This window comes from Saccopteryx bilineata, chromosome 3 (assembly GCF_036850765.1).
Source record: "Saccopteryx bilineata isolate mSacBil1 chromosome 3, mSacBil1_pri_phased_curated, whole genome shotgun sequence".
In the NCBI taxonomy this organism is placed as follows: Eukaryota; Metazoa; Chordata; class Mammalia; order Chiroptera; family Emballonuridae; genus Saccopteryx; species Saccopteryx bilineata.
In genome coordinates this window covers 32,427,730-32,454,517 of record NC_089492.1, presented here as the reverse complement: position 1 = coordinate 32,454,517, position 26,788 = coordinate 32,427,730, and the positions used below count along the sequence as shown (strand labels likewise).

The 26,788-nt window shown below is 47.2% G+C and overlaps 1 non-coding gene across 1 annotated transcript; it reads right to left on the bottom strand.

Annotated features, from left to right (window-relative positions):
• Positions 1-3,708: 3,708 nt before the first annotated feature.
• Positions 3,709-3,815, bottom strand: LOC136332627 (U6 spliceosomal RNA). The gene has a single exon (XR_010730794.1). It is a non-coding gene; the product is annotated as a U6 spliceosomal RNA (small nuclear RNA).
• Between the last annotated feature and the right edge of the window lie 22,973 nt (positions 3,816-26,788).

The window sequence follows — 26,788 nt, the reverse complement described above, 5'->3', positions numbered from 1 at the left end:
AAGGCAGAGACAAAAGGTCATGTATTGTATGATTCCATTTGTATAAAATGTCAGGAATAGGCAAATCCAAAGAAACAAAGAAGTTAGTGGTTGGCTGGGACTAGGGAAAGGGAGGGGTATGGTACTGACTGTTAGTGGGTACAGGGTTTATTTCTGGGGCAATAAAAATGTTCTAGGATTAGATAAGAATGATGGTTACACATTGTAAATATGCCAAAATCACTCAATTGCACTTTAAAGGAGTGAATTTTATGATATATGTGTTATAAGGTACCAAAAAGCTGAAAATTGATATTGATATTCTGGGAGGAAATGTCAGGCTTTCCTATCAGGTTTTCTGGTCCGCCCCTCCTTTAGGAGGGGAGGAAGAAGAATGTAGAAGTTTCTGGCTTGCAAGAACAATGGGTCATTCAGTTTTAAAACTAAAATAGAGGTTAACCTAGAAACTTCTTCTCTTTCAATAAGAGGCAGAATTTACATACCACCTTGCATTGACTGTAGTTCCTCCTGAGGAGCCACTGAGCCACTTCATCCGCAGGTGTTATAAGGTACCAAAAACTACAGAATTAATATTTTAAGAGGCTTGGAGAACATTTTATTAATTTGGGTTAAGGTGTGCAGAGAAATTGTGAGAGTAGTCTCTGTACTGTGTGATTGGCATAACCAGGATGGCCCTTCACATTGTATTGTAAATGCAAAGGGAAGGAAAACATGGATTCCCAGACATTCCACCACGCCTGTGGGGAAAGGGGTGAATGGCTAGCCAGGTGCAGGAAGAGAAAAGCCAAAATAAACCTTTTCTTATAGCAATGAGCCATTTGCGGGCATTTGTCCCTACGGAAACTACCTCTCCTATGTAAATGTGTGTGGTTAATACGTGTGACTCTGGATAGAGAGATGGCGGATAAACACTAGGAAATATAGGAATGTCTTTTAATATGTAAAGAGACATCTTTCTACCATTGTGTTGACTTGTAAATTTTGTTTTCTCCAAAAGGATGTATGGCTTGCAAATTGAACGTGGTCCTATCATGTTAAAGGACATATGACTATAACCAATAGCGGTAAAGGGCTCCTAATTACAATTTTTGCTTCTGTACTTCCCACTTACAAAACTATAAAAACTAGGTAGAACAAAGGGCCAGCGTGCTCTCCCTCAGATTTCTGCTGGAGCTGCCCTGCTTGGCCAAGCTAGACAATAAAGCTTTGATGTGTAAACGACAGGCATTGTTCCTGTCTTTCATGTTTCAGGGTCCCTCCGAATTTGGCTTAACACCTCCCCCTTCCTGGAATCTTGAGGGTAAAATAAATACCTCTAGGCTAGTGAGGGAAGATGAACCCTGAAAAATTTGTAAACATCTTTGATTGTGTTACCTTGAGTGTCTTAATGTTTTTGTGTATCCCCTAAACCAGTGGTAGTCAACCTGGTCCCTACTGCCCACTAGTGGGCATTCCAGCTTTCATGGTGGGCAGTAGCAGAGCAACCAAAGTATAAATAAAAAGATAGATTTAACTATAGTAAGTTGTTTTATAAAGATTTATTCTGCCAAACTTAGCGAAAATCTGACATAAAGTACTTCCTTCCTTTATAAATCACCATTACTGTGGAACCGGTGGGCGGTTAGAAAATTTTACTACTAACCAAGATACAAAAGTGGGTGGTAGGTATAAAAAGATTGACTACCCCTGCCCTAAACAAATGTTGCCAGCCTATACCATGATGTCATGCTCTCCCCCACCCGTGTGTGATCAAGGGTATATAAGCAGCCCCTGAACTATTTTGGGGACTGCACGATTTGGGTCTGATGCCCCATGTCAGCCATATGCGGCTGGCATATTTAATAACTCTACTCCTCTAATAAAACTCTTCAAAATTCATCTGGTCTGGGTGTCTACGTGAACTCGATGAAATGAGGTACAGTACCTTTCAGAATCTGGAGTGTGGTACTTTATAACACAGGGGTCGGGAAACTTTTTGGTCGAGAGAGCCATGAAGGCCACATATTTTAAAATGTAATTCTGTGAGAGCCATACAATGACCTGTGTATGTTACGCATTATCCAATAAAAATTTGGTGTCCTGGAGGACAGCTGTGATTGGCTCCAGCCACCTGCAACCACGAACATAAGCGGTAGGAAATGAATGGATTGTAATACATGAGAATGTTTTATATTTTTAACGTTATTATTATTTTTATTAAAGATTTGTCTGCGAGCCATATGCAACCATCAAAAGAGCCACATCTGGCTCGTGAGCCATACATAGGTTCCCGAGCCCTGCTATAACACACGTTGTTTCACACTTAAAAAACCTACCAGGATTCTCTCAAATTTTATACAAATGCAATTCTTTGCTCATATGCTTACTATCACTGTAGTTTTTAAAAATTAACCTAATTCCCTTTTATGAAAGATAAGGAGTTTTTCACTTTAGGATTTTACTCTTGCTGTTTATTCTGAGGTTTTATGCTTTCCTTTTCTGTCAGTTTCTTTTTTTTATTTTGCGTTTTCCTTTGTTCTGCTTATCATCCCAGTTAGACTCAGCGGCAGGCTGCAGTCACGAAGCCCCGCCTCCATATCGCGACTTCATTTCCGGGCCAAGTCACACAGCCATTTCAGGGACCTCTGATGCCACTCTCTATCCCATCAACAGTCGGCAGTCATTCCCAGCATTCTCTGAGGAAAGGACATATTGTCTGAGACTTGATTGGTCTGATGACACCATTCTGTTGCTTTAGTTTAGTGTCTATGTCCCTGACAGCTTGCCTAGCTCAGAGTACCCTTGGTTCGTTCGCTTAACAGCCATGTTGTGAGGGTTTGCAAATTCCTTGAGGGGAATCCTCATTCTCTTAGCACATATTTATTAGTTACTAAGTACTTGGGTGCTGGGACAAGAGCAGTGAAGTGAGGAAAAGGACCTTGCCCCTCCTGGAGCTTACCTGCTAGTGGTTGAGAGGCAATTCACATGTAATAAACAAGACCTTTCACCTCTCACTTGCGATGGCACGGGGCCTGGGCTGGGAGCGGCAGGAGAGCTGCCCCAGAGGGTGGTGAGTTACTCTGGGATGCCAGCCATGTACCTGGCATACCCCGGGCTGAAGAAACAGCAGATGCAAAGGCCCCCAAGAAGGAGCTAGTTCAGCCTTTGCTGCAGCTCAGCAGTAGTTTAGTGAGTTGGGGGGCAGATGTAGAAAGTTCAGCCAATGCAAGCGGGGCAGGGTCTCAGCAACCATTGTAGGGTCTCGTTTATATTTTTCAGGGATCACCCCAGCAATGATCTTCCTCATGAGTTTGTAACCCCAATTTCTTACATCATATTGGTACATTCTTTTTTTTGTTTGTTTTTTTTGTATTTTTCTGAAGTTGGAAATGGGGAGGTAGTCAGACAGACTCCCACATGTGCCGGACCGGGATCCACCCGGCATGCCCACCAGGAGACGATGCTCTGCCCATCTGGGGCATTGCTCTGTTGCAACCAGAGCCATTCTAGCACCTGAGGCAGAGGCCACAGAGCCATCCTCAGCACCCAGGCCAACTTTGCTCCAATGGAGCCTTGGTTGCGGGAGGGGAAGAGAGAGACAGAGAGGAAGGAGAGGGGGAGGGTTGAAGAAGCAGATGGGCGCTTCTCCTGTGTGCCCTGGCCAGAAATCAAACCTGGGACTCCTACACAGCAGGCCAATGCTCTACCACTGAGCCAACCGGCCAGGGCAAAAATATGGAACGCTTCACGAATTTGCGTGTCATCCTTGTGCAGGGGCCATGCTAATCTTCTCTGTATTGTTCCAATTTTAGTATATGTGCTGCCGAAGTGAGCACCATATTGGTACATTCTAATAGGCACAATGGACGGATTTACTGAGTATCTATGATACCGGAAGGCGTGCCAGACTGTGCACCCAAAAGCCCTCCACCTTGTCACTCTATAAGAGTGTTTTGCAAGCATAATACTCTCTTACAAATGCCCGTGAAGATCCAGGCGGCATTTGGAAATCTGTAAACTCTATTTCTGATTTTTTTTTTTGCAGCTGTTCCAATCTCTTCAAAATCACGTGTTTATAAAGTTAGTTGGCATTTTAAATCATATTCACTACATAACTAGCTAACTGCATCCCTGTCCTGGTCACACAGTAATCCTTTGGTAGTAGCCAACATCTGACAGTGGGTTTGGAGGAGACGCTGGTTTCCTTCTCATTCTTCCAATATGCCTGCATTTCTCACTTGCACATTCCTTAGAGGGGAAAGTTATCTTTTTGCTTCTAACAGTCACAGCCTTGCCCTGGGAGAAAAGGGGCTATGATCTCCACTCAATAAGTGTGAATTAATTATATAAATTGTTGTTACTCAAACTTCCCTGTTATCTTTGCCTCTAAAGTCATGTAAGGCATTTGTCTCAGCAATAACGGATCCCTAACTTTCTTCCAGGGGAAATAACACTGGGATATGTGAACTGATTGCTTGAGAAGTGTTAGTGTTAGTTCTGGAACAACGGGGCTTGTGTAATTAGGTGCTTATGTTGAAAGGAAGTGTCAAATTTTCCATAGTTATAGCTTTCTAGATTTTAATTGGCTGCTTGCTCTTGCATCAGAATTTCTTTTTGAAAAATAAACGATTTGGAAGGCCCTTATCTGTACAGCCAGGCACACAGCTGAGGTGCTCCTGCCTGGCAAAGTGAACTCTCCGGCTGCAATGTGGTACACGGTGTAGTCCTGGTTTAATCAGCCTCCGAAAACTCATTAAATCCCACATTAAAGTTGTAAAACAACAGTAACATTTACTGGAGTCTTCTCTTTTTAATTTATTGATTTCAGAGACAGAGCAAGGGAAAAAGAGAAACAGCAATTCATTGTTGCACTTCCTTACGCATTCATTGGTTGACTGTGACATGTGCCCTGACCGGGGATCGAACCCATTGGTGGGATTCAAATAATTAACCAATTTTCTCTGCCCTAAGGACCATTTTAAGTATAAAAAAATGATATACTGAAAAGTAGTTTATTATTTCATGCATTTAATACTTAAATAAGAACAATAAAAGAGGGACACAGAACTAGATTATAAGAGTTTTAAAATATTAATGAAAAAATATTAAATAATACCTGACAAAAAACAATAAAACTGTTATTTAAGATATTTCCATATTGCTTCTTTTTCTTTTTTTTTTCATATTGCTTCTTGATTGGCATCAGCACTTGCAATTTTCTAGCCTAGAACCTTGAGAGGAAAGTACTCTTTTGTTCCGCTGAGGCTTCACTGGGGGTAACGAGGAGTGTAACTTCCACCCATTGGCTCTCTTCAGAGGAGGCATTTGCAGATAAGGAGACAACTGGAAGATGAACCACAGCAATTTTGATGCGCGGTGTCTAGAGCCATTCTGATATATTTGTATGACTATGCTAATGATAAAGATTTCATTTCAGCCCTGCCTGGAGGGCTCAGTTGGTAGAGCATCATCTGAAGCTCAGAGGTAGCGAATTTGATTCCTGGTCAGGGCACATACAGGAACAGCCAAATGTTCCGAATGTTCCTGTCTCTATTTCTCTTTCGTTAATCAATAAAAATTATCATGGGCACTTCGAATACACTGTTGCGCAGATGAATGTTAAAAAAGAGTAAGGAATGTAACTTTGTGATTTCCACATTGGGCAGCTGCCCAGGTGCCCACCTGAGAGAGAACCCTGATTACAAGTGCCATTTTAACAACCGGTGTGCCGAACTCAACAGAAAATTAGGTATTGGTTCTCCCGAACCAATTTGCAACGGCTGAATGCCACCACTGATCAAACCTGCAACTTTGGCATATCGGATGGATGCTCTTCTAACATAGACTCCTCTTTTTTCTCCTTCTTCAATGCCAGTGTTTACTAATTTATTTTTCTTGCTTTTTTTGGTTTTCTAGTTTTCCTCCTATTTTTTGCCTCTTAATTTTGCTTCTTAATTCTTGCTTTTTAATTTTTAAACATTCTGGTACCCTTTTGACTCCTTCACCTGGGTAATTTCTTCTGTTTATTTTTTCATCCTGTTTTTCTCTTTCATTTCAGAACCCCATTTCAAAGAGCCTGCTCTTCTCCCATAAGGATTGCAGTTTTTAAAAAATCCCACTTGCCTGAAACTTCATGTTGCTAAGCAGCCATTTCTTTTTTTTTTTTTCTTTTTTGTATTTTTCTGAAGCTGGAAATGGGGAGAGACAGTCAGACAGACTCCTGCATGAGCCCGACCGGGATCCACCCGGCACGCCCGCCAGGGGGCAACGCTTTGCCCACCAGGGGGCGATGCTCTGCCCCTCCCGGGTGTCGCTCTGCCGCGACCAGAGCCACTCTAGCACCTGGGGCAGAGGCCAAGGAGCCATCCCCAGTGCCCGGGCCATCTTTGCTCCAATGGAGCCTTGGCTGCGGGAGGGGAAGAGAGAGACAGAGAGGAAGGAGGGGGTGGGTGGGGGGTGGAGAAGCAAATGGGCGCTTCTCCTATGTGCCCTGGCCGGGAATCGAACCAGGTCCCCCGCACGCCAGGCCGACGCTCTACCGCTGAGCCAACTGGCCAGGGCTAAGCAGCCATTTCTAATCTTTTCAGAAGTTGAAGTGCAATTAGGCAGTTTATCCATCAGCGTTCTCTGCAGGAAGAGCACCAATAGGAGATCAAGTTTCGGGATTTTTATCATGAATTGGCTCTCTGGATTACGGAGGCTGGAAAGTCCAAAATCCACGGAGCCAAAGTTCCAGTTCAAGTCCAAAGGCTGGAAGCTCCTGTAGAACCACGAAGAGCTGATGTCCCAGATCAAAGGCCATCGGGCAGGGGCGTTCTCTCTCATGTGGGGGAGGTCAGCTTTCTGTTCTAGTCAGGCCTTCAGTTGATGGATGAGCCCCCCCCCCCCACATTAGGGAGAGCCATCTGCTTACTCAAGTCCCCAATTTAAATGTTAATTGCCTTCCAAACACCCTCACAGAAACACCCAGAATAATGTTTGACCACCTATCTGGGCACCCCATAGCCTGACACATCTAATTAACCCGTCACAGTCAGCCTTACTTTCTCAGTAACCACACAATCCTGGGTTTGGGGTTGTTTGTTGTTTGATATACACAGAAGATGAACCAAAAGAGGAAAAACTGAAACCTCAGTTCAGAGCTGTGACATTGTAAGGACGGTGGCCAAGGCCAGGCAGGTCCACATTGGACTTGGGCAGATGGTAGAGACACTGCGGAGCCAGAAAGCATGGGGCCATTCCTGATTAGTACATTCTTGCAATATTGGACAAGCAAACAGGATGGGAAAACCACTTCTCATGGCAGCAGGTGAACGAACAGCAAAAACAGACCCTGACAGTGGTGGGCAAGCAATTCACAATACACCCTGAGGGCCATCACCCTTAGCCTTACAGAGGCCGTGCTCACGTGGTTCCACTGTGTGCTTCCGCACTAATCATGTGAAGTACAAGGGAGCAAGCCTAACACAGCTGTTTTCCCAACAGACATTATTATATATTTTTTTATTGATTGCTTTTGGAGAGACAGAGAGGAAGGGCAGGGGAGAAGCCTTCATTTGCTGTTCCACTTAGTTGTACACTCATTTGTTGCTTCCCATATAAGTCCTGTCCGGGGATTGAACCCACAATGTTGTAGTCAGGATGACACTCTAACCAACTGAGCTAACCTGCCAGGGCCTGTGACATTGTTTTCAAGTTTTACACTGCTCTGGTTTTGCATTCTGATCATGTACCCTTTTACCATGTTCTGTGTGTGCTCTTTTTACTGGTTTCTGGCCATCTGTCTCCCATTCCCCACAGGAATTGTTCCAAATTTCCCCATTTCTGAAGGTCTCATTCCAACTTCTGCACTTTTGTTCTCCTTAAGATCTACTGTCTTCTTTTGCAGGTGGGAGAAACTGAGACTTTGCCTAAGGTCTCACAACTATTGAATGGTCCAGCTGGGATTTAGTGGAAGCAATTGGGCTCACTAGTCCTGGGAACCTACTGGGCGCTCATGCCAAGTGCTAAGTGCCCTCATGTTCCAGCACCTTCAGACTGCTCCATGCCTCTGCGCTCCCCATTTCTGCAAAGGTGTGTCTTGCCTCTACCTGTAGTTCCCTGTCCCTTCCGCAGGCAACACTCTGCTCCAGTTGTAGCGCCCGGCCCCGGCCCCTGGGTGCACAGTTTCTGGCACTGTTTTTACCCCTATCATCTCCTCTTCCAAGTTTATTTTTCCTTTTTGTCTTTGTGTCATATAAACATAAGTCTGCTCTTTCATCCTGAAAGCTCTCCCTACACCCTGTGTAACCTCTAGAGCTACTACTGATGCCTCCCGTTGCTCTCACTCCCCTTTCTGTGTCCTTTTTAACTCCCGACAAGCCCCCCGCCTGCTGAGTGCCACTGCCGGCCCCTCCACTGACACTGATCTTGGTAAAGTCATCGAAAGTACCCTGTTTGATCAAATGTGGTGGCTGCTCTGCTTGACTCCATGGCATTTGTCACATTTTCTCCCTTTTTTTCCAGAAACTCTTGTTTCTTCTCCCTTGCACTGCTTTCCTTCATTTTCTGTGCAATCCTTCCACCGGGGGCTCTCACACCTCACTGCTCATCACAGTCACCTGGAGGGCTTGTTGCACTGCGGGGTGTTGGCCCCACCTGGAGCTTTTTTTTTTTTTTTTTTTATCCAGTAGGTCTAGGGTGGGGCCCACAGTTTTGCATCTAAGGGGGGTCCCAGGTGCTGCTGATGAATCCCACGTGCTGCCGCTGCCTCTCCAGAGACCACGCGTTGACACCGACATTGCTGGGTTTTCAGAATGTTCTATATTGTGAACTCTCCTGCGTGTCACCCTGTCTATCTCATGGATTGTGGTTGTCACCTATTTTCTGAAATTTTGTCACTCCACATCTCTCCCTTCTGGCAGATAGACGTCCTCTGAGATTATCTTCAGCATCTCTCAGAAGGGGCACTTTGGCGTTGGGATTTGACAGTTCTCTGTTCAGTGGACTGTCCCTGTGCCTTGAAGGATGACTGGTCCTGCCTGCTCACTGGATCAGCCCCCCACCCCCTTTTCTAAGTGTCCCCCCGGGTGTGGTACTGCCCCTGGTTGAGAAGCACTGGATTGCCAGTTCCGTTTCCCTGTCCCTGGCCAGCCTCTCCTTCCTACTCAACCTTCCTTATTTTTAACTGGTCACCAAGTCCCATTCATTTATGCCTAGAATAGCTCTTCACTGTCCCCTCCTCTGGAGGATACATAGTATAGTTAAAAGCACAGGTTTTAAAGTCTGCTCCTTGAGAGGAGGGCAATTTAAATTCTCAAATTAGTCATTTAGTAGCTGTGTGACCTTAGACAAGCTGACCAACCCCTCTGAGTCTCATTTTCTCCCATTTGTAAAAAGAAAGTCAGAGCTCCTCTTCTGGGAGGGTTAGAATTGAGTAACACTGAGCATTTCCTCCAACACTGAGAGGCACTCCTCAAACCACAGCTTTCTTTATGGGCTTGCTCATCTCTACCCCAGACTGTTGCAGAGGCCCACTCCCTGCTCCAGGCTCTGTGCCCAGCCCCTGCTCGGCACTGTGGCAGAAGGAGCTTCTAGCGCAGGCTGGCCTGGTTGCTCGGCATTGGAATCTTCATGGGTCCCCACTGGATGTACAGTTAACTCCAACTCCTTAGTGGGGCCTACAAAGCCCTTTGGAAATATGATTCTAACCTAGTTTCCCCACCTGTCTGTCAGCCTGCCTGGCTGCTCATCCACCTCTCCCCAACACTCTCCCCCTCCCCCTCTCTCTGAAGGACTCACTGCCCCCGCCCCCTTCTCATCTCTGAGTTTCCTCCTTTGCTAGGTAGGACTTCCTGCTCTCAGCTCAGAGGCCCTGTCCCTTTCTCTTTGAGTCTTTCCCCTCTCCGCCTCCCTGTGTCCTCAGCCCCCACTGTATGATGGCGTGCCCCGGTTTTGGTGTGTATGTTGTCTTCAGCTGACTTTGGGTTTCTCCTTTGCCTGCTGAGTGTGATGTGGTAGAAAGAGCAGGGCTCTGGGAAGTCCCACACCCCGGGGCTGCGTCCTGACTCAGCCACTCTGGAGGACGGTGGTGCTGGCATGTAGCCCCTGTGTTCATGAGCAATCCATGGGGCTTCTGTCTGCCCCACCGGTGAGACGAGGTCACATCATTAAGGCACCTGACACAATTCTCAGCAGTACACAGGCTTGGCAAAATGCTGTTAGAGATTTTCCACATCCTTAACCTTTCCCCTTTGAGAGTCACTGCCCAGGACCATACCTGTAGTATGACTTTTCTACTGCTGCCATACTAATTCATAAACTCAGTGATTTTTTGACAACACAGTTTATTATCTGACCGCTTGGTAGGTTAGCAGTCCGGCACAGGTCTCTCCCAGTAAATCCGGGTGTCAGCAGGGCTGTGTTCCTTGGCTCTAGGGGGTGATCTGTTTTCTTGCTCATTTGGGTTGTTGGCAGAATTCAGTTCCATGAGGTTGTAAGACTGAGATTCCTATTTCCCTGATGGCTGTTGACTGGGGTCCCCTTAACAATTAGTGGTTTTTCTCTGGTCCTTGCATGTGGCTCCCTGGAGTTTAGGACCAGCAACAGGTCATCAAATCTGTCACACTCTGCCACCTCTGACCCCACCCTCTTGCCTCCCTCTTCCGTTTATAAGGACCGTTTTGATGATCTCGGCCCACCTGATCATCCAGGATACTCTCCTCATCTCAGGGTCCATAACCTTAATCACATCCCTTTTGCCATGTAAGAGAACACATTTCCAGGTTCCGGGAACTGTGGCGTGAACACCTTTGAGGGGCTCCCATTCTGTCCGCCCCGCTGTCATTTCTCTAAATCCTACAAAACATCACTGTGAAGGGTATGCCCTGCCCTGACTCACCTGTAGTCATTTTCTTCCAATGGATCTTTGTTTCTACGATCCCAGATGGCTCTTCCTTTGTGTGATGAGCAAGGTGGTTATTGTTTTCGGTATCCCAGATCTGGTCCTCCTTCTCTGGGGAATGGCGACTGGCTTCTCCTTGGGGAGACGGCTCAGCTCCCATTCTCAGTGTAGGTGAGGTGGTGCTGACCGAACCGGCCAGCTCAGGGGCGGGCACTAACAACACAGCTTAAAAGTGATTGGGCCAAAGATGGGGACCTGACCCACACCAAGCCAATAGGACAGTTCTGGGACTTTTACTGAACTATTGGAAAGAGCCCTTTTTCCTTCCCGTGGGATGGACAATTGAATAAAATGTCATCCCAGAGATGGAGGTGATTATGTTGACATCGCCAGGGCCGGAGAGAGCCAGCCAGAGTGAGGCCAAGGCAGATGAAGGCTGACCTGGGAAATGGAAAGCACTAGGTTCCTGCTCACCTCGTTGCATTCAGAATTGCCTGAAGCCAGATGAGTACTTGAACTTGAAAGTTATATGTGTCAATAAGTCTCCTTTTTGCCGTAGCAGGGTTAGGTTGTGTTTGCGACCACCACACCCCGACTGAAACAGCAGAGGGAGGCGGCACCGCAGGGTCCTGTTCAGACCGTGTAGCTCTGTCCACGGAGGGAGACGGCACCGCAGGGTTCTGTTCAGACCCTGTGGCTCTGTCCACGGAGGGAGACGGCACCGCAGGGTTCTGTTCAGACCGTGTAGCTCTGTCCACGGAGGGAGACGGCACCGCAGGGTTCTGTTCAGACCCTGTGGCTCTGTCCACGGAGGGAGACGGCACCGCAGGGTTCTGTTCAGATCGTGTAGCTCTGACCTCCAGGTCTTCGCGGAGATTTCACTGAATGACCTTACACTGTTTCTGGTGCGTGTCATTATTTCTCTGGAGTTTATCTGAGGATCAACAGCTCTTACAACTTTAGTGGAAGAAACTCTCTCTCTCTCTTTTTTTTTTTTGAATTTTTCTGAAGCTGGAAACGGGGAGAGACAGTCAGACAGACTCCTGCATGCGCCTGACCGGGATCCACCCGGCACGCCCACCAGGGGCGATGCTCTGCCCCTCCGGGGCGTCGCTCTTTTGCGACCAGAGCCACTCCAGCGCCTGGGGCAGAGGCCAAGGCCATCCCCAGCGCCCGGGCCATCTGAAATTTAAAAAAAATAATTGAATTTATTAGGATGACATTGGTTTGCAAAACTGTGCAGGTGTCAAGTGTACACCTCAATAAAACCTCATCTGCCCACTGCATTGTGTGCCCTCCGCCCCAAGAAAGTCTCCTTCTGTCCCCGTTTTCCCCCGACTGCTCACCCCCACCTACCCCACGCCCTTTCCCTCTGGCTGTGACCACACTGTTGTCTGTGTCTATGTGTCATGTGTATACTTTTTTTTCTTGGCTAATCCCTTCATGTCAGTTATTTTGAAGTGTCTTGATAATTCTGTGCCAGCTGCAGTAAAGAGATGTGTCTTCCTCTAGAGATGTCTGCAGACTCTGAGTGCTGGCTATGAGCCGGGGCAGGCCCAAGGGGCTCCAGCCCCAGGCGAGGGGAGAACAGAGTTCTGCCTGCTCCTCTCTGCCTGTTCTGAGGCTATGCCTGTTCTGAGGCTGTTGTTGACGGACTCCGCATTCACAGATGAACCTAGAGCAGTGGTTCTCAATCTTTCTAATGCCGTGACCCCGCAATACAGTTCCTCATGTTGCGGTGACCCCAAACCAAAAAATAATTTTGGTGGCTACTTCATAACTGTAATTTTGCTACAGTTATGATTCGGAACGTAAATACCTGATATGCGTTATGTATTTTCCGATGGCTTTAGGCGATCCCGCCGGGTCCGCAACCCACAGGTTGAGAACCGCTGACCTAGAGGGACACTCGAGTACAAAGACGAGCTTGCATCAGGAATCCCCCAGTGTTTGAGGAAAACCAATATGGTGAATGGAAGGCAACAAATGAAAAAAAAATAGCATGGATGAAAATGTAAATCAGATAAGTAGAGTAAGACTTTGAATGAATGTAAGATATTACATTCATGTTTATAGGAAAAAGTTAGGTATGTTAGGAGTTATTAAACATTAAAGTATTGATTTCTTCCTCAGAAATAATTTACTCTTGATCTAATTTAACATTTCAACAAATTTTCCAAAAGCAGATGAATATGATGTGCTTAGCATGGTGGTTTGCACACACGCTCAAGAAATGTTAGTCATTATTCAAGTTAATAATAAAAAAAAGCAGCCTGACAAGGCAGTGGCACAGTGGATAAAGTGTCGGGCTGGGATGCGAAGGACCCAGGTTCGAAACCTCTAGGTTGCAGGCTTGAGCGCGGGGTCGCTGGCTTGAGTGTGGGATCACAAACATGACCCCGTGGTCACTGGCTTGAGCCCAAAGGTCGCTGGTTTGAAACCCAAGGTCAATGTCTTGAGCCCAAGGTCACTGGCTTGAGCAAGGGGTCACTCGCTGTGCTGCAGTCCCCCAGTCAAGGCACATATGAAAAGGCAATCAATGAACAACTAGGAGACTAAGGAACCACAATGAAGAATTGATGCTTTTCATCTGTCTCCCTTCCTGTCTGTTTCTATCAGTTCCTCTCTCTTTCTCTCTCTCTCTGTCTCTGTCACACAAAATAAAAGCAAGTTGAAGAAAAATATCATAATATGGGACTATATTATTAAAACATAGAACAAAACTCCAACTTTCTATATAAACCTATGTGTGTATAAATGCCTAGGAAAGGCCTGGGAAGGAAGGAAGGAAATAATTGGAAGGAAGGGAGGGAGGGAGGGAGGAAGGAAGGGAAGGAAAGGAAAGGAAAGGAAAGGAAAGAGGGAGGGAGGAGAAGGGGAAGGGGAAGGGGAAGGGGAGATAAAACAGCAGGACAGAATAGAATAAAATAAAAAACGTTAGTGCACTTCATGAATTGTAAGGGTAAATATTATCTTGTGAAACTTCCTGATGTCAAATGTATTTCTTGCTGTCGCTTGTGGTCCCAGAAGTTGGAAAAAACACTCAACTAACCAATTTTTTCCTGACATTGTGAGGCTGCTAAACAAGAAAATGTTTTTCTTGTGTGTATTTGCAATGCACATTATCTTGAATAATTAAACACTGAAGGGAGAAACAAGCACTGCAGATTTATTCTTGCCATTCTCTTAGTAAGTACAACTTTGAACAGCAGACAGAAGTCATCAATGTTGACTGACACAGGAACTGTGTTGCTCCTTATAGGTGCTCATTACCTCAGCCAAATTCTCTCTCCAAGTGACGGTCAAGAGGTATCTCCTGGATTCTAAGATGCATCATTCCGTTGTAACTTAATGAGCAAACTAGCCAGCAACTACGTGACCTGTCAAGAATTTCTTTTAGCCTAGATTTACGATTGCAAGATACAAAGAAAGACATCTAGAATCATGAGTATTTCAGATTTCAGTAAGGATCAAGAAGTCATATGATATGGTTGGAAGAATATCAGAAGGCGAATTTTCTGAAGTCACGTGTTTCGGATAGGCATACAATTTGTCCTTGTTGTGCAACGATAGAGTTATATTTATCCATGTAAACCTAATCAGCTGTATTAATCACATAGAATATGTTTAATAAGAGAACTCTACATTTGCTTCATCGATTTAAGAAATATTTTCAGAGCCTCTTGTTTGCCAAGGTCTCAGTGCTAGGGATATACTAACTAGACAGAAATTTCTGCCCTCAAGTAGTTTATATTTTGGAGGGGAAAAATGGACAACAAGCAAAGTAAAACAGAGAATTTAAGATAAGTGCAGTGAAGAATAATGCTGGGAGAGGTGGGGGAAGGGATTTCAGTTTTACATAGGATGTCAGGGTTCCTGTGACAGTGAGAGAATTGAACAAAAGGGATGAAGGAAGAAGCCGTACGGATACCCGGGGTGGGAGCATGTCAGTGGAGGGAACAGCAAGTGCAAATACCCAGGGGCAGGAGCTGGCTCAGCACAGATGGTGACAGCTTATGTCAGTGTGGCTGGAATGGAGTGAACAAGTTACCTGCACATCAGTCGGCTGATGTGCACGGATTTCTGGAAAATCCTAAAGTTCGAAAGGCATTCATTCCGTCAGGTGCTAGGCAGTGGAATTTGGTTTGGCTTTATTTGGACTCAGCCTCTGATACATATCTGTCAGTAACATTACCCCCTCCTCAAAGGTAACGGTGACATTGAATATTTTTGGCTGTTGCTGATGAAAGGAAACCAATATTTGCATTTTAAAAACCTGGCAAAACATTTCATTAAAACTACATTTATCATCGGTTATTTAGAAAGTTCACCCCCTTCACTTGGCCTCTCCAACACCGCTCTCTGTGTTGATAAGGTGTTTCCTTTTGGGTAACTATTCTGCATGCCTTTCAGAGGAAGAGATGTAACAGGTAACCCAGCTGCTCGCTATCTGGTTCACCTCTGCCTTTGCATTTTGTCTCCTTGGGCTTTTCTCTTGAGCATGTTTATGGCAGCTCGGATGCTGGCTGCAGCACATGGGTTCAGGCTGGGAGACTCATTTCAGGGACTCACAAAGCTCTCATAGCGCTAAGAGCAGCCCGGGCTGCCTGTCTGCTCCCAACATGCTCGGATGCTGGCTGCAGCGCATGGGTTCAGGCTGGGAGACTCATTTCAGGGACTCACAAAGCTCTCATAGCGCTAAGAGCAGCCCGGGCTGCGTGTCTGCTCCCATCATGCTCGGATGCTGGCTGCAGCGCATGGGTTCCGGCTGGGAGGCTCATTCCAGGGACTCACAAAGCTCTCATAGCGCTAAGAGCAGCCCGGGCTGCCTGTCTGCTCCCAACATGCTCGGATGCTGGCTGCAGCGCATGGGTTCAGGCTGGGAGGCTCATTCCAGGGACTCACAAAGCTCTCATAGCACTAAGAGCAGCCCGGGCTGCGTGTCTGCTCCCATCATGGGTTAGTGACCCTCAAGGAGTGCCTCTGAAATTTTAACATGGTGTGAAATTCTTGAACTGACAGAGTTTCTATAAAGTATGTATTTTTATTTTTTATTTACTGATTTTAGAGGGGAGGGGGTAACATTGATTTGTTCTGCTTATTTACACATTCATTGGCTGATTCTTGTACGGGCCCTGACTGGGGATTGAACCCACAATCTTGACATATTGGGACAACACTCTAACCAACTGAGCAACCCGAGCAGGGCTCTGATAGGATTTCTAAAGGACAGCTGGTTTCTGCCTTTTTCTTTTCTATTTCCCTCCCTCCCTCCCTCCCTCCCTCCCTCCCTCCCTCCCTCCCTCCCTCCCTTCCTCCCTCTCTCCCTCCCTCCCTCCCTCCCTTCTTTCTCTTTCTTTCTTTCCTTTCTGTTGGGGACCGAAATATAAACAGGGTATCTTTGCAATCTGGATATCTTGGGGACAGAGGTGCTGGGCATAAACCCCCACCACACCTGCCTAGTTAACAAAGAGCTATACCTGATTCTCGCTTGTCCCACCCATGTTTTCCAGAAGAAACCGAAAGCTAGTTTCTTATTGGTGTAAAGTTAGATTTGAATGGTATGGTGGGGGTTGTCTGAGTTGTCTTGGAAACAATTAAATTGCTGATGGGCCACGTTTTTTCCCTGAATAAAGACTGACGTGGCCCTGGCCGGTTGGCTCAGTGGTAGAGCGTCGGCCTGGCGTGCAGGAGTCCTGGGTTCGATTCCCGGCCAGGGCACACAGGAGAAGCGCCCATCTGCTTCTCCACCTCTCCCCCCTCTCCTTCCTCTCTGTCTCTCTCTTCCCCTCCCGCAGCCAAGGCTCCATTGGAGCAAAGTTGGCCCGGGCGCTGAGGATGGCTCCATGGCCTCTGCTTCAGGCGCTAGAATGGCTCTGGTTGCAACAAAGCGACGCCCCAGATGGGCAGAGCGACGCCCCTGGTGGGCATGCCGGGTGGATCCCGGTCAGGCGCATGTGGGAGTCTGTCTGACTGCCTCCCCGTTTCCAGCTTCAGAAAAATGCAAAAAAAAAAAAAAAAAAAAAAAAAAGACAGATGCACTTTGGGGAGCAGCCATGCTACAACTCAGGAACAGTAGAGACTGTTCTCTGTGCCATCCTCCCGAACCCATCTGTATGTATATATCTTTAAGTCTCTGTCTATCATTTATTTAATTCCATACCTTTTCCTGTTCAAAGACCCTGAAATAGACTTGTCGTGGCTGGACCGCCACACCTTCCTTCCTTCCTTCCTTCCTTCCTTCCTTCCTTCCTTCCTTCCTTCCTCCCTCCCTCCCTCCCTCCCTCCCTCCCTCCTTCCCTCCCTTCCTCCCATCCTTTCTCTCTCTTTTTCTCTCTCTCTCTCCCCCCTCCTTCCCTCCTCCCTCTCTCCTTTCCTCCCTCCCTTCTTTCTTTTTCTTTTTTTAGGTGAGAAGAGGGGAAATAGTGAGATAGATTCCTGCATATGCCCCAACGGATCCATCCAGCAACCGTCATCTTGGGTTGATGCTTTAGTACCAAGCTATTTTTAGCACCTGAGGCTGGCTCAGAACAATAGAGCCACTGGCTACAGGAGGGAAAGAGGGAGAGAAGGGGGAGAGTCCTGTGTGCCCTGACTGGGGATTGAACTCAGAACATCCATATGCTGGGCTGATGCTCTAACTACTGAGCCACTGGCCAGAGCCGGATTCTGCCCTTTTCACCAACATATCTTTCCTCAAACCATCCTTGGCAGAGGAACAAGGGATTGTATAATTCTACCATGTCAATGTAGCTTTTTTCACCATCTCTCTGTATTGGGCTTTAGCTAGAAATGCCTACCAGCTTCTCATTGGTCACATACTGCACCTTGATATTCTTGAAGAGATGTCTGTGTGTGCTGAGTGGGATGGATATGCCATTTATTCCTTTCCCAAGCTGACTTGGGTGCCAGTGTGTATTGGTCACTGTCAGCAGTAGGCGTTACAAAGGGAAAGAAGAACTCTGACCCCGGAGAAGCTCACGGCTTTCTTCTTTGGCAATATTAAAAGGACTCCAAATACCACTTACTCTCCAGCTGAGGGATCCACCTTGGACCTTCCCTTGTGGACCAAGGGTCCTTATGTTCTACTAGGGCCAGAGGACATGAAGGTGATTGCTTAGGTTAGGGATGTTGCTGATGATCTAGAACACTGGGGCTCAGAGAAGGTAAGTTGGGCCTTGGCCACTTGGTGGTCTGGGATGGTGCTGAGGAAGGACAGCAGGCACTGAAGGGAGAAAACATCTGGGGGAATGCCCGAGTTCCATTGTAGAACAACTGAACTGCCGTGAAGCAGGAACAGCTCGGGGGAGAGGGAAACGGCTCCAAGTCCGCAGATGTTCTATAACAGAGAGCTTTCCTTTCCTACCTCTTCTTGCCTGGCGTGATTCTTTATCCCGGGACTGGGAAGGGATCCAGACTCGACCCATTTGGGGCCTGAGGACGGAACTGAGGCGTTAATATACGTAATGTGTTTAGAACTGTGCCTGGCACAGAGTGATTGCTATATAGATAAATGTCCATCTGTTGCCTACTGTTATGCTATTATTGTAGTTCCCAAAAGATTGACCATATGGACCTGGTCTTTTCGTTTGAGGAGCCACTCCTCAGCAGTAGGGGAGCTGGTTTAAATTCTACACAGGCCACTTTTTGGCAGATGGCACATCTCCTCCAACCCTCGCTAAAGCCATGTGACTAGATCCCTCTGATGCCCATTTTAGAATTTACTTTTTAAAGGTCTGGAGGCTGGGGAGGCTCCTAGGCCCATCCCTTCCTCAGAGCAAGGCAGGGGGGACAATGAGGCATCTGCCATAGGGAAGTCTGGGAGGTGTCCACACAGCAGAGAGCCCCAAAGAACCACAGGGGTGCAGTGAGAGGAGATTCAGCTCTTAGCGAGGAGGTGAGGAGGATGGAGTTCCTTATTGGGGAGGGAACTCTAGAATACTCAAGAAGCAACAAGAAATCCCAACTGGCTTCCGGTCAAGGTGGCAGCAGAGGTAAACGCAGTGCTAGCATCCTCCCACAACCTCATCCAAATCACAACCACACTACAGAACAACCACCACTCACAATCACCTGAAATCTGGCTGAATGGAGGTTCTACAACTAGGGATTTAAAGAAGAAATCACGTGGGACTGGTAGGAGGGGCAGAGATGTGAAATGGGCTGTTTGCACACCCACATGTGGCTGTTAAAAATTGGGAGGGACTGCTTGACCTGTGGTGGCGCAGTGGATCAAGCGTCAACCTGGAACATTTAGGTCGCCGGTTCAAAACCCTGGGCTTGCCCGGTCAAGGCACATATGGTAGTTGATGCTTCCTGCCCCCCCCCCCCCCGTGTCTCTCTTCTCTAAAATGAATAAATAAATAAAAATAATTTTAAAAAAATCGAAAGGGACTAAAGTTGCCAGTTCAAAACCCCAGGCTTGCCTGGTTAAGGCACATATGGGAGTTGATGCTTCCTGGTCCTTCCCCCTTCTCTCTCTCTCTCTCTCTCTCTCTCTCTCTCTCTCTTTCTCGTCTCTCTCTAAAGATGAATAAATAAAATATAAAAAATAGATTAAAAATATTTTTTTTAAAAATCGGGAAAGATATCTTAGCTGTGGAGGTTCCCCGAGGAGCGAGGGGTCCCATCCCCACACCAGGGCCCCCAGCCCAGAGTTCCAGTGCCAGGAATAGAAGTCCTCATAACTTCTGGACTAAAACCCAGTGGGGATTGTGGCTGAGTGAGACAGAGGGATGTGGGAGGCCCAGGCAGTTTCTCTTAAAGGGCCCGTGCATGGAGGTAACTTGGTCTCACTCGCTTTAAGCTCCAGCACGGGGGGCAGTAGCTTGAAAGAAACCAGGGGCATCCAGGGAGGAATTAGATTGTCTGGCGTCAGGGCAAGTGAGGTGGGTGGGTGGGGGGCAGTGTTCTGCCAGGTAAAAGTGCTGGCAGAGGCCAGCGTTCCTTTTCTGAGACAGCTGTGCAACAGAGCTGGCAGGCGGGCCCCGCGTGAGTCTCCATCAGCTTGGCTCACACTGTTTGCTTGCCCAGGTGGCTCCCTGAGACTCCACCCTACCTAACTTATGGGCCCACCCAGGTCATTTTCAGTGGCTTGTCCATACAAATTGGCTGTCTTGGCACATGCTTTGGACTTTCTTAAAATCTTTCAAACAAGCAGCTTCTGGCCTCTGTGTGCCGCATACCTTTTGCGAAGTGGCCCCAGGCTGGGGACTAGCAGCAGCTGGCCTTTGTTCACAGCATGGCCTCTCTTAGGCATGTCCAACCCCAGCACAAGAGGAGCCATCTGCACATTGCTCTGTAGCTTGTGCCCGGTGGCCCTAGGCAGGGCGCAGGCGGTGGCTGACCTTGCACCTCCCGGTGGCTGACCTTGCACCTCCCGGGAGGCCCCAGCGTCAGTGCACCTGGTCGACAGCTCAGACCATGCTGGATCACAGCACTACCGCCTCCACAGTGACACAGAAGGGGCAGCCTCGGGGAGCAGCAAAGCCCTGCCGAAACAGGTTCTGCTCTGTAGGGTCGACCCCTGCACAGCAGCTCCTCCACTGCAGCCACAGCTAGTCCTCAAAGCTGATCAGCCCGGGGGTCAATCCCCCCCAGCGATGCCAAAAGCAAGAACAGGCTCAACCACAATGACAGTGCACACAGCCCACACAGGGTCCCCTGAGGCACACAGCTCTGGTGACGGGGCACACTGCCACTTGGGCCCTACGGGACAGTTACTTCACAAGGCCACTCTACCAACTCTGGGAGATATAGCAGCTCTACCTAATACAGAGAAACAAACATAGGGAAGGAGTCAAAAAGTAGAGACAAAGAAACATGTCCCAAGTGGAAGAACAGGAGGACTCTCTAGAAAAACAACTAAACAAAACTATTAGCTACAGAGTTCAAAACAAAGGTTATAAGGATGCTCAGGGAACTTAGAACTTCAACAACATGAAATAGGACACAGACACAACAAAATGGAACCAGTCAGAAATGAAGGACACGCTAACTGAAATGAAGAATAATTTCCAGGGAATCAACAGTAGAGTAGTATATCAAGGCAAGAATCAAATCAGCGGTTTGGAATATAAGGAAGCAAAACACACCCAATCAGAACAGCAAAAGGAGAAAAGAATAAAAAATAAATGAAGATAGTGCAAGAAGCCCCTGGGACAACTTCACGTGTATCGACATTCACACCATGGGGGCTAGAGGAAGAAGAGAGAGGGCAGGAAATTGAAAACCCATTTGAAAAATAATGACAGAAAACTTCCCTAAACCCGGTGAAGGAAATAGACATACAAGTCCAGGAAGCACAGAGAGTCCCAAACAAGATGAGCCCAAACCAAAGAGGCCTGTATCAAAACACATCATAATTAAAGTGCAAAAGCTAAAGACAAAGAGAGAATTTTAAAAGCAGCAGGACAAAAGCAGTTGACTACCTACAAGGAAACTCCCATCAGATGGCCAGCTGAGTTCTCAACAGAAACTTTGCAAGCCAGAAATATTCAAAGTGATGAAAAGCAAGGAGCTTCAAGCCAGATGACGTTACCCAGCAAATCTGTCATTTAGAATGGATTACCCAGTCATCCTGAACATTACTTACCAGGAGCCCCCCTAGAAGGTTCTTAGGAGTTTGTCTGAAAATTGGATGAGAAAAAACCAAATAAACAAACAAGTAAAAGTAGGTAGGTAGGGCTCCCCAGACAGTAGGGGGCTCCAATCACCCACATGACAAATGTGAAATAAATGTTTTCACTACAGGAGGTTTGTTTTGGTAGCACATTAGACAGAGAGTGTAATATACGTGCTTAAATATCTGTTACAAAGGAAATCCTAAAAGACTGTCGTTATACAGGATGCTTAAAAACCGGGACAAGATAACGGACTAGAGGGCATTATTCAGTAAAATAAGTCAGACAGAGAAAGACAACCACCATATGCTTTCATTGCTATGTGGAATCTAACCATCAAATAAGCAAACAAGTAAAACAGAAACAGACTGGTAGAGACAGAGAACAGACTGATGTCACCGGAGGGGGGGGGCAGGGTGGGACTAGGTGAAAAAGGTGAAGGAATTAAAAAGTACAGATTGGTACTTAGAAAACAGTCACGGCATGTAAAGTACAGCTTAGGGAACATAGTCAATAATATTGTAATAACTATGTATGGTGCCAGGTGGGTACTGGAAATACGGGGGAGATCATTTCGTAAAGTATATCATTGTCTAACCACGATGCTGTACACCTGAAACCAATCCAAAATAATATTGAATGCAAAATAAATAAATAAACAAACGGCTTGGTTAATCAAAAATAAAAATGAAATAAAAGTGAGACTTTTACATATTCAGTATCTGTCTCTGTGTAGCACGAGGTAATTATTGGAAATTGCTAGCACCGACATTTACAGACAGGCTAATAGGTGCCGGACTCTGGGCAGTGTGCTTCACTTTCTCCATCTCATTTCATCTTTACAACACCCCTGTGGTGGTGATAACCATACGTAACCAGAATCAGTCATGGTCACCTGTCCAAAGTCACACAGGGCTCTTACCCAAGCCTGCCTGGCCCCAGAACCGTGTTCCTAGAACCACTAGAAATCACTTCTTGGGAAATCATTCTTTTCCTGTTGAATAGTCATGAATGTTCTGGAAACTAGGTGAACATTTTATAGGTATTTTCTTGTTTCGGATTTGGACCTCATGACCTGAGGTCTAAGGAAAATAAGGGAATGGTCTTACTTGTTCTGAAATCTGAAGTGAAAGGTCAAGTGTTCAAATTGTTGAAGCCAAAGTGGATTTTTGTCTCGTTCACTTGGTCTGCTGCAGGTGCATTTGAAAACAGGGGTCTGGCCCTGGCCGGTTGGCTCAGTGGTAGAGCGTCGGCCTGGCGTGCAGAAGTCCTGGGTTCGATTCCCGGCCAGGGCACACAGGAGAAGCGCCCATCTGCCTCTTCACCCCTCCCCCTCTCCTTCCTCACTGTCTCTCTCTTCCCCTCCCTCAGTGAGGCTCCATTGGAGCAAAGATGGCCCGGGCGCTGGGGATGGCTCCTTGGCCTCTGCCCCAGGCGCTAGAGTGGCTCTGGTCGCAACAGAGCGACTCCCCGGAGGGGCAGAGCATCGCCCCCTGGTGGGCAGAGCGTCCCCCCTGGTGGGCGTGCCGGGTGGATCCCGGTGGGGCGCATGCGGGGGAGTCTGTCTGACTGTCTCTCCCCGTTTCCAGCTTCAGAAAAATACCAAAAAAAAAAAAAAAAAAAAAAGAAAAGAAAAGAAAACAGGGGTCTCTGTTTTCGGAGCCAGTGGTCCCTTTTCCTGTCTTGTTTGTCCAGGATCAGACAGGAAGGCTGGAATCCTGGGTTCTGGCCCGGGCTGCTCTCTGGCCGCCTTGGGTCCAGTCCTTCAAGCTCCTAGAGCTTTAGTTTTCTTGCGTGAGAGGTGGGGCCGCACTGCCTCCCGAAGAGCGCGGGTTGGCAGCGCCAAGCACTCACAGCGTGTCCCCTGCTATGGTCAGAGGACGCGGAGGGAATACTCAGGCTTCTGAGAGGGAATCCGTGCAAGAGCCCCGCAGCCTGGCTTTAAGGGGGGCCCCGAATGAGGGAAGCGGCACACTGCCGGGAGTGGAAAGCTCCACAGAGGTATATTTGTGACACCGATGCAAAACCTCAGGCAGTGACGTGCCAGTGACTCAGCCCAGTGGGTGGAAGTGATTTTAAATAATGACAGTATCAAGCGCCTTCCTGCTCCTGCAGTGCCACGCATCACTGAACACAGACTCTGGGCCCTGCACCCACAGTCAGCTGCTCTAGGGGCTGAAGTGGAGGGAGCGACACATGTATGTCACAGCACAGCCCTCTGAGCCAGGGGGGGGAAATAAACCATCTGTCAAGTAATGTCCTCTCTCCCCCAGAAACCAAGCCCAGATCAACAAGGGGTGAGAGAAAGGTCACCTTGTACAGCCCCCAATTTTAAACAGTCTCCTCTGAATTAAATAGGACATAATTATAGCTGCCATCATCAGAGAAGAGGCCACCTGAGTTAATTAGAAAGGGATGCCACCCAATTTCAGTTAAAAACATTTAGAAATTGTAGTGTTTTAGAAAGAAACTGCAGTAATTGCATGGGGCAGCTTGCAGATATCTCTTTTCAGACAGAACAACAGGGGAATCAGCTCAGGAAGGAGACAGCAGGTCTCGGCTGGTTTGGACCTAAAGAGTTTTCCTGTGGCTGGTGCAGAGGTTGACTCACAGGACGAAAAAGTGCCAGGCCACCCTGTGAGTATTGTGTCATCCTTGACCCCAGATGGCTCCCGAGGTGAGAGGTCTACTAAGGACTTTGCTGGGGCTTCAGAAGGGTTGCAGGGACTCAAGAAAAATTCCAAGCCTTCAAACTAACAGTGGAAGAAGAGAGGAGGGTAGTTTCTCAGGCACAGCTGCCTCATGAATAAAAGCGAGTTGGAGGCCCTGGCCAGTTGGCTCAGTGGATAGAGCATTAGCCCGGTGTGTGGACATCACGGGTTTGATCCCCGGTCAGGGCACAAAGCAACCATCTGCTTCTCTGTCCTGCCCTTCCTTCTCTCTCTCTTCACCTTCTGCAGACACATCCCCCTCCTGCAGCAGTGGCTCAGCTGATCCGAGCGTTGGCCTCGGGCACTGAGGATAGCTCTGCTGATTGGAGCAACAGCCCCAGATGGGGGCTGCCAGGTGGATCCCAGTCTGGGCTCATGTGGGAGTCTGTCACTATCTCCCCTCCTTTCACTTAAAACAAACAAACAAAACAACAACAGAAAACCAAGTTGGAAATGGAAGGGATTAGATCGGAAGAAGGATGCTGAGCACAGAGTTCACTGAATGAGCCAGAGCTTGCAGCGAGTTGGAGCTCATACCCAACCCTCACTTTGGCTCATCCCAAAGCCTGAGGCTCCAGATTGGGATCTGGGACCGAAATGATTTATTTTGTGAGCATCTTTTTAAGAAACATTCATTGTGAACTGTCAGGACAAATGCAGATTAAGAAGAAGATGTTTACTTCCCCTGTTGAAAATAAAGGAAGATATTTCCCTCCACTCCTTTTTCTTTGGGCATTGACTTTAGAAAACTTGTTGTTATAAGTGCCTTCTCTCCTCTTTGAAAAATATATAAATCCTTTTCATAACTAGATTGCCTTCTGTCAGCTTTGTCTCCCAGGAATGTCTTCCTCAGGAATCTGGGAGCTATCTTTTCGAAATGTAGACCTCAAGGGAGAAAGCACCCCTACCTCCGGCTGAGGTGGGACCGTGGCAGCCTAACTTCCCTGGGCACCTCCTCTACGCAGAAGTTTGTTTTTTTTCCTGTGTATAAAGCCAGTTAGCTAAGAGACGGTCACCCACTTACAAGGTCAGGATGCATTCTGTGTGACCAATGGGGCTGCCAAGTGCTCTCACTTGAAGTCTAGTGATGGGATGTCCTGAGAACATATCTAATGGGTTGTATCTGCTTGGCTCTATAAAAAGGTAAGATTCCTTTCTGTCTCTGCAATTCTTTTATTTAAAAATTATTTTATTTATTGATTTTAGAGAGAGAGAGAGGAAGGGAGAGAGAAACATTGATTTATTGTTCACTTATACATGCACCCTCTGACGGATTCTTGTACGTGCTCTGACTGGGGTCTGAACCTGCCACCTTGGCACATGGGGACTCTCTCCAAGCAGCCAAGCTACCTCGCCAGGGCTGTCTCTGCAGTTCTTAGTAGATTGCCTGTGCCATGCATCCCCTTCTGATTTAATGCTTATTCAATTAAAAAACTGACTTGTTCAGTTATATTTCCCCAAAGGTACCCACCACATGTCTGTTCTGTGCCTGACCTCCCACACTCAGTCCATATTTATAAGTACAATGTATGTCATCCTGCCTTTTTATAGCTTAGGTTCTCTTAAAGGTCCCAAACATTTTCCAAGAGATTATCTTAAAGTGCAGGGAAGTAAGGATCAGCTATCATTACAGTAAGTCCTCACTTAACATCATCAATAGGTCTGCAACTTTATTTTATTTTATTTTTTTTGTATTTTTCCGAAGCTGGAAACGGGGAGAGACAGTCAGACAGACTCCCGCATGCTCCCGACCGGGATCCACCCGGCACGCCCACCAGGGGCAACGCTCTGCCCACCAGGGGGCGATGCTCTGCCCCTCCGGGGCGTCGCTCTGCCACGACCAGAGCCACTCTAGCGCCTGGGGCAGAGGCCAAGGAGCCATCCCCAGCGCCCGGGCCATCTTTGCTCCAATGAAGCCTTGGCTGCAGGAGGGGAAGAGAGAGACAGAGAGGAAGGAGGGGGGGTGGAGAAGCAAATGGGCGCCCCTCCTATGTGCCCTGGCCGGGAATCAAACCCGGATCCCCCGCACGCCAGGCCGACGCTCTACCGCTGAGCCAACCAGCCAGGGCCAGGTCTGCAACTTTAAGTGAACAATATATAAGAAACCAATTTTACCATAGGTTAATTGATATAAGTGATTCAAGTTCCTATGGTACCTCATTTACGTATCAAAATGACATTGAATGAAAAGATATCATTTGAGCACCTGTTGTACTTTCATTTTATGGTGGTTCCAGAAGGGAATGGGCGTGTCCAAGCTCACGGAGACTGGAGAGGGGGAATGGGGGGTTGTGCAAGGAGTTGTTACATCCCTGCACTCCAGACCACTGCATGGCTGCCATCACACCTGGCCCACAGGGACTTACGCTATTTGGATGTTCACTGTATTATTATTATTATTTTTTTTAATAAATAAATTTTTATTTTAATGGAGTGACATCAATAAATCAGGGTACATACATTCAAAGAAAACATTTCCAGGTTATCTTGTCATTTAGTTCTGTTGCATACCCATCACCCAAAGAGAGATCATCCTCCGCCACCCTCTATCCAGTTCTCTCTGTACCCCTCCCCCTCCCCCTCTCCCTCCTTCC